We start from the raw sequence: 8104 nt of genomic DNA, 5'->3' as shown, positions 1-8104 counted from the left end.
AATATAAATTAATTTGGGAAGACCATTTTCATTAAATAAAGTCAGGCGCAAACAGCAAAAAGTATATTAAATAAAAATAAGGGCACGTATTCGTCAAATATGATAACATTGAGTTTTCAGAAAAAATACCTACGAAAAGAAGGCATACATACTATAGTCACAATGGACTTTAAACAAACACCTTTGTTCAAATTTAGAGTTTTCATTGACTTTGATAATATTTGTTTGAAAATTATGCCAAATTGCAACAGCGTCCGTATTTCTGCTTCCACACTGAGATGATTCCACCAAAGGTCTCCTAGTTGGGAATTTTATCGCAAATATAGCGAAGAACGATTTCCTCTCTGCCACAGCGTTCTGAATTGATATTCAAGTAATTTACTTTATATTTTTCAAGTTTTAGCTTTTAAGAAAGTAACATTAGGCATTCGTTTTTGTTTCTTACATCGTTTTAAGGGGTTTTATGGTAATTATTGTCTTTTGCTTTCACACTTTTATGAACAAATGAAGAACGTTTTCTCACAACGCTAATAGTGGGCTTGCTACTCTGTTTTCTTATGTAAATTCTATGTTTCGTTATGTGAGATTCACAGTGTTGTATACGATCTACCACGATACAATAAGATTGCTTTTAAGCTTATAGCTGTGTCTGACATGTTTGACATAAACTGAATAGAGGAATAACGAATGCTACTCGCGAAATAGCAGCTTGAAATTATATTGCAAGAAAAACGCGGAAGTGTTTTGTTTCTAACAATGAGCATCATAAACATTTCAGTGAATATATCCCTTTGTATTATAACAGTTTAAGCATATAGCAAAAGATATAAAAGCGGATAGTCTATATTAGGGGTATTTCATAACTGCTATTTGTACAAAGATGGCTAACGAGGACATATATAGCATGTCTATCCCCCAGTGTGAGAACAAAAAAATCTGCCTTATCGCAAGAACTGTTCGAAAATGTACCAACTGATGTTAAAGCTTGTAAACCTTGGATAGTTTTCGAAACTTTTGACCATCATCAGTATGAATATGGGCGTATGACACATAAGAGACACAAAATAAAATAAAGACAGAAAAATCAAGCTTCTCAACAAGAAGGCACGCATTCTTCTAAAGAGATAAGTGACTAACAGAATGGAAACAATGGAATTTTCGAACATGTTAAAAATGAAGAAGTCAGAAGGGATAAAAACATCCCGGTTTGCGAAAGGAATTTGAACATCTTGGTCGAAACCGATGAAAATGTTGACACACTGGCTCTGGCTATGACTTTTGGGGGACGAAAGATTTTATCAATCGCCCGACGAACTGAAACGCTGGCTTTAATATTTAAGTTTTCTGTTGCACTGAAATCCGAATTGTGTGAACAGTTAAAATAACCGTTTATTACTACTTTGATACTTCTGTGTCTCATTTTTTTATCATTTTCTTTCATTAAGTAGCTGAATAACACATCAATAATTAGGAATTAATATGTTTTACACTGCGTATAATTTAGTTCAAGGTGACAATATTGTATACCAAACAGCCAACGAATAAAACCAAAGCCTTGAATTTGAATATAACATATTGTGAGAGCCATTTCAGTTTTCAGACATTTTCATGCACATCAATAAAACATTCCCATAGTATTCACTTTGAAATAGTTAACACTTATTTTTAGACAGATCAGTACAGTCTTGATTAATTTAACAAGTTATTTTTCATCTTTTACAAACCCGTATAGTTTTGTTACTTGGAAGTAATAGCATTAAAACGACCGTGAACAGATTCGATATTGTATCGCCATATCTTTGAAAAACATACTTATTTTGCTCAATTGTTTTCCCAATAAAACAAAGTCATAAAATACTCAATTCACCACTGCAATCAACAAAAAACTTATGAAAATGTCTGGTTTCCTTTCTACTTAAAAAACTGAGGAATTTCATTTTTGGTATTTTGTTTTCTCAATTTTTTGTTTTTTGTTGTAAGATCTCGAATTATTTTCACAAGATATTTTAAATGCGTAAAATAGAATGTTTTTACTAGTAGCAGATGTTTCATAGTTACTTGAAATGAATGTTCATGTGGTTTTCTAGTTAATCAAAATCATCACTCAAAATTGGATTTTCTTATAAGAGATTTTACCTATTTAAATAAAAAAATGTGCTTTTTTCAACCCGCTGCCATGTGTTATGTAACATAATTTAACTTTATTTTCCCATTTTCTTTGCCGAAAGGTAGTCCGGACTAGTACGCGTTCAAACAAAACAACAATTCCACTATCATAGAAAATAAAAATAAAGACTTTTTGTTAATTCGAAGTCATTTAAACTTATTTATAGGCAAATACCAGTATTTCTGTTAAGAACATAACAACTTATGAATAATGTGAAAACTGAAAAATGTATGAATATAAACACAAAAAGAGTCATATCAGGCCTGTTTAATTAATACAGTGTAACTACTGAAATCTTGACAAAGTCAAGATAAATGTCAAAATAAAATGATTTAGATCAAACAAGAAAGCAGAATGTTTTAAGAACTGAACTGTATATTTACATGAATACATTATCAAATGTATACAGATCTGATTATTAACAAACATGATAAGTTTAAGATAATTTGTAACATATGTTTTGTTTTGGCAAATTTCTCATTTGTTTCCCGGTAATGCAACAAACATGCATATTTAGACTTAATAGTCAATCATGTTTTTTTTTAAATAAATAAATAAATAAATGTTTGTTTGTTTTGCTTTCGTGGAGTTCATTTGAATTATTCTTTTAAATTGCCTGTGTTGCAGGATAAATATATTTGAAACAAAATATTAAATTGAATCAAATATGGCTTTATTTCATCACAATAATAAGGAAGTGAGAAGCATGTAATGCGTACATAATAAGGAAATATGGATCAAAATCACAAGTATATAATAAGGATGTACAACACTGTCAAGTATTTTCTATAATAAGGAACTATCATAGCTTAGTATTTCTCCTTTTTGGCAGTGAAAAAGGTGAACGATTTTGTTACTTGTGTAAGGAAATACTTGCTATTTTAGGGCAAATGTGGTTTAGAGCTGTTTAGAGAATTTCTGGATATGTTTGCCTTATCTATTTATATAACATGTGTAATGATTTTTTTAATCATTAAACATAAACAAAGCACTAAGGAGCTAGATGTTAGTGTTCTTCCTTTGTGACGATAACCGGTGGCTTACTTACATTTTAGGATAAAGAACATTAAAATATACCGAAATGTTTTCAATTCGTTAAACTAGTATTTAGGATAGATATTAAGAAACTATATGTTCTGCTTGGCTTTTGTTGGGCAGGTGGCTATTTTGAAAAGTGTGAAAATACTAATATTGGTGGCCTTGAAAAGGGCGGGCGACAGTTATCCACCTTATTCCAGGTTGATGGGGCCCCATGACGGGAACCCCACGTACATTAGACTGTTCTTCTTGGGAATTCCCTCAATCTTACCTGTGCTGCAACCGACTGTTTTAACGGCGATCGACAAAACAGACAATGTTTGTGACAACCGGTGCAGAGAGATTATTGCTCCCGCATAGACTTATGAAATAAAACTTTTTCTCTTCATAGCACATCAAAAATTATTTATGCCACAGTTCTTGGGAACATGGTTCGGAAGATTTTATGGAAATACAATAAGCTCCTTTAATAGCGCCATAGGAAAATAATTAGGCCAGTAGATATAACACATACTTCCCATTCAAACTGACGAAAATAGTATGGGATCACCAGGAATTGGTTATTGACCTAGCTTTTGTTCGGACACCTTAATTTGCTAATATAGTTTACCAGCCTTTCTTATATGCATTATGTGAAAACAAATAACAGTTACCTTTAGAACAATAACAAAGAACTGTAACCGTTATAATTGCTTGAGACTGTGACTTGAGTAAAGGTATTAAATGCAAAAATGAGTAAGCCATATACATTTGAACATGAAATAATTGATAGCTGGTGACCACTTACAGCATTTATATCGTTTAAAACCCAGTTTAATGATTATTTTTCATCCGTGGAATAAACAGCTTTTGAAAATATTGATCAATTTGAACATGACAGAGCCCGTGTCCCCCCCCCCACCCAGCTGGCATGCACGTTAATTTTTTTAGGCACATCTTAAAAAAATTAACTGTACAAATAGGTTTGTCACAATTTTAAGTTTAAATCATTATTTGAGCAAGAAAACCATTGCACCTGACTCTCGTGTTCCAGTATGTATGGTTAGCCAATTTCAAAGTATAATACTGTATAGTATACGACACAAAAAAAGTCTTTTGAAATGACATCGGCGCCCGAACATTCGATAATCATAAATCGGCGCCGCTTTTTACACATACAGCTGATTAAAAGTTAACAGATATGGCTGCATTTAAACGGGTTAGTTTACAGTTTTCAGATTACATCCTTTCCAGACAAATACGTTGCTTTAAACAGTTAACATGTGCACAGTTTATGTTCGTCATTGTTTGGTTCCATTTCGGCCAAGTTGTTTTTTCTACAATACTAATACATGTGCGTTGATATGAAATCTGTAATAACAGTCATAAGTATTTGTCCAGAAATCAATATAAGTAACTCTCCCTGAACTAGCATGTACACACTATCCAATGCACGTTTCAGAGCATTTTTGGAAAAAAGTAATTAAAATAGGATAAACTATTAAAATTGGGGACAAATGCTTATGTTTAAAGGAATGTGTTTTTGCCTCTGTGGTATTATACATTTCGGCTCCTTCAGCTTTTAAGCTGGTGATTCCGTCACAATGACGTCATTTATTGCAACTGGACAATTGCGCGTGTCGGCATTCCAGTCAAACAGTTTTTTGTTAATCGTGGCGATTGTGGAGCCAAGTCGTCTGACGTCATTTCGGAACTGTTCATTTCGGAACAGGCTATTATTTCACAAGGACGACGATGATGCTCCTAAGTTTTCCATTTTAGAATATTCAATTGCCATTCAGCAATGATATTTCGTAAGAATTAACGCTAGAATATTAGAGTCTGAAGAGCGAATGCTAAGGTTCATAAAATAAGCACCACAATGTCCGGTCGAGTAAACATTTCCGTAAATGATACCGTTCTCCCTTTTTTGCTCTCCGCTGATGAGCGCACTGATGAAATAGCAGTCATAAGCACAATTCTTTTTCCGACTGGCGTGTGAAGAGTTTTGTCTTTACACAAGGCAAATTCGCTGGCGATCCGGTAAAGCGCGCGTAACTTCTAACATATGATGTATGTATTCGTTCAGTAAACTTTTATCGTTACAGAAGGTAGGATTAGCAAGGTAAATGTGCGTGTCATTTCAATATTACATCCGTTATGATGTAATTTGTGTGAGATCATATTTTGTATTGAAAATGCGCAAATCAATGTCTTCCTAATAAACATTTTTGAAATACCGTCATTAATGTGTATTATTGCTTCCTCAAATGCTATTGAATGAAATACCCATTAAGCTGTTAACGCAAATATACGTCCGAAGGACCCAAAATGCATGATATGCTATTGTATAACCAATCCTTCTGTAGCTTTCATGTCGAACTACAGCGAACCAATAATAAGTCAAAAATGCCTTTGTAATCATAAAATACCATTAGACGGATCTAAAGGTTTATTCATATGTCAAACGAATGCATTTCATGTAAATTGGCATATTTCGTGTTCAGAATATGTAAGATTATATTATTCTTTTAATAATTCATAAGTATTTTATATGTTGGTCGATTCTCAATTCAGTTAGGCCAGAACCAGTTGGGTGTCTTTTATTTACATTGAAATAGGCACAAAACAAATATGTAGATCCATTTAATGGAAATTGCGAAATAGAGAAAACGAAAATTATTACTGTAAGTACCCAGGACAATTGCACCACCTTTGTTTGTCAGTAATTATTGTGTTAATGTGTAGATAGTTTATTGTCATTTGATTTACTTTCTGTAGATATCATTTTGTAACAATACTCCACTTTTCGAAAAACATACTGTTCAAAAAACATACTTACTCTAAGAAACAATATTAATAACATTTTTGAAGATCGGTACGTTGGTCCTAAAATTAAATTCCATTTTCGATTTAAGATATTTGAATGACTTGTCCTATATGTTAGGTGTGCTCTGTTTTTCCACCAGGAAGTTTTCGGTGTACGTCTTATCACGTCTATATCTTGTTGTTGAATATTTGAAGTAAGCTCATCTGTAACAATTATTGAGTGTGTTGTATAAGTGCACCTGGGTTTTCTCGACCTACCACCAAACAATTAAGCTCTGAAAATAATTTTTGTGATATAACAATAACACCTTTTAACAAAACGTTAATTCCAAATGTATCGACAAATCCTGGATTGAAGTTAGTTTATCAATTTAGATGATTTGTTTATTTAGATTTTCATTTTTTTTTTAATCTGAAGCTTCTTGATTAGGTTTATATATGTTTCGATCCTTTTACATTCTTACTTTATTTCGGATTGTTTGGATAAGAGTGAGGTTTGTGCATGTAAACTGGTTAAACCCCCAGTAAATTTTACTGACCGTTCCAATGCGTTACCTAACATTGATATACATATAGTTTATACGCACTGTGTTGTTTGTGGAATTTTGTGCTGTTGTTTACATGTTTCGTGTTTGTGATTTTATGTGTTCTATGTCTTTGGCGTTTTCCCTGTGCCATTAAACGGGGTTTATGTTTAAACTTTTGTCTACTGAGCTTGTTTCTGTAGTTTTTAAATAAATATTGCTGATGCCCGAACAAGAATTATTTTAATGGATTTAATCAAGAGGTATGCACATGAGAAATTAAGTAAATTAGGGTTCACATATGATAACATATAATCGGAAGAAAAAGTTTAGTTAGTATTTTCATTTTTGTACTTAGTAAACTTTTGAAAATAGTTTTATTAAATACATCTAAACAACATGATGTTGACCTATTCATCATCTATACATTGGCTAATGCATGATTTGCCACTGCATACAGAGGTTTAGCTTCTTTTCGAAATTCACGTGGTGCACGTGCACACGTTAATCGGTATGGTCATTTTGTAGTGGCCATATTGAAATGATCTGGACACAACATTTCGATGTCGTCTCGACGTCATCGTTTCATGGCTGCCCAGAAGATCGTAAATCAATTGAGAACTGCCACAGGAACCAGAATTGGTTTTCACTGCACATAATCGTCTGAATGCCGCACGACTTCCTGCTCGTCGCCCTTACGTTGGCATTCCGCTGAGTGCAGCACGTTTTAATTGAGCTCGCCAACGTCTTTGCTGGATAAGACGGCATTGAAAAAAGGAATTATATATAGTATATATGGGATTATCTTGGACGTAAAACGTAGCAGAGATGACGTCATAAGGTTGCGGACCTTGAGCGGGCCTTACAGGAGGAATAGGCCAGAATAACGCTTCACGTTATTTGTACACTAATAAACAGCATGAGACGTCGGTGTGTTGATGTTATTGAAGCGAGGGGTAGCCACACTTGATATTGACATCGACAGAATTTTTCATTTGGATCCCTATGCTAATTACGAAGTGTAAAATACTTAAATCATGTATTGTCTGTTTAAATTGCTTACAAATGTTGGATATTAAATTAACTAAGTGCTAAGTCAAATCGATTTACGTTAATAGTATTAATTTCGAAATTTATTTCACAAAGTAGAAGTGCTGACATAACTTTTTCTTCTGAGCATATAAAGGGTTTTACATTTAAACGTTCAACTGGTTTGAATTATTAATTTATCAGTTTTGAGGTACTTTCGTAAAAGGCCATTTTCTGTCCATATTTGAATTTTACCTAAATATACATAAACAAACTAGATCCACCTCTACGTCGTCCGAAAAAATCAAACGTTTCTACCTAAATATATTTTGCTGTGTTATCAACATAGTATTAAACTTTTTGCTACTCAGCAAGTTTCTGTAGCATTTTGCATATATACTGTAAACATGTAAGTTAGTATATGTCTGTCCACAAATTATGTTAATACGGTAGGTCGACTTTTCGGTAATTAAATCAACGTATAATGTTCACATAGTTTGTGGACACAAATAAGTCGTCATAACAATTTAATAAGCTT

The sequence above is a fragment of the Mya arenaria genome, chromosome 17 (genome assembly GCF_026914265.1).
Source record: "Mya arenaria isolate MELC-2E11 chromosome 17, ASM2691426v1".
Lineage (NCBI taxonomy): Eukaryota > Metazoa > Mollusca > Bivalvia > Myida > Myidae > Mya > Mya arenaria.
This window is presented reverse-complemented; position numbering follows the sequence as displayed.